This window comes from Fibroporia radiculosa, assembly GCF_000313525.1.
Source record: "Fibroporia radiculosa TFFH 294 genomic supercontigs, scaffold55230, whole genome shotgun sequence".
NCBI classification, from domain to species: domain Eukaryota; kingdom Fungi; phylum Basidiomycota; class Agaricomycetes; order Polyporales; family Fibroporiaceae; genus Fibroporia; species Fibroporia radiculosa.
The window spans coordinates 1-888 of NW_012133514.1; positions in this window are offsets into that span (position 1 = coordinate 1).

Genomic DNA, 888 nt, shown 5'->3' on the forward strand with positions numbered 1-888 from the left:
GGGTCTGGGCGCCACCGCAACAGCTGCCGCGACGACAGCGTACCTGCAGGTGCCACAGACGCCGGGGATCCACATATTTCCTGTGCAGACGGGAGCGGCCGCAGGCGTGCTCGTGGCCAACTCGAATGGGATGGTGTCTGGGCCTGGGTCGCATGGCCAGGACGATCTGTGGGGCATGCCGTTGCTCGTGGGATCGGAGCGAGGGAGCGGGCAGCATCGGTCGAAGAAGAATCTGCACTGGGGGCACATCGCGTTCTTCTACCTGGTGGAGCAGATGCACCGCTGGGAGCGGTTTGTGTTCCGGTTCGACAAGCAGTTCCCGTCGATCAATGCTCTCAAGGCGATTGAAGGTGCGTAAGGTGGTATGTCGACGGGGGAGAGGTGGTGGGCTCATCTGAGAATGGCAGGTGATGCGCCGCTGTTGCGCGAGTTCGAGGTGTCGTCGGCTGAGCCGGCGTTCTACGGGGACTGGAAGTGGCTCCCGTCGGCAGCTGCGAATGCGACGTACGACATGTCGAGCCTGCGGACGCTGACGCTGCACTACGTGCCGTTCAAGTGGTCGTCGCCGATGCTGCGCAATCTGCACTCACTGTCGATCCGGACGCTGCCCACGGTGCACCTCGCGCTGGACCGGATCATGTTCATCATCGCGGCAAACCCGCAGCTGGAGACGCTATCGCTGCACTTCAACTCGCCGACTCCGCCGGTGCTGCCGTTGTCTGCGACGACGCTTGGGGAGCTGAAGACGCTGACGCTGAGCGGGCACTACCTGCTGTCGAGCCTGGTGGACGCACTGATCGTGCCGGGGCTGGACAGCTTGGTGCTGGACATTGATGCGCGCGAGCCGATCGAGGACACAGTGTCGGCGCTGATGGCGCGGGCGGGCAA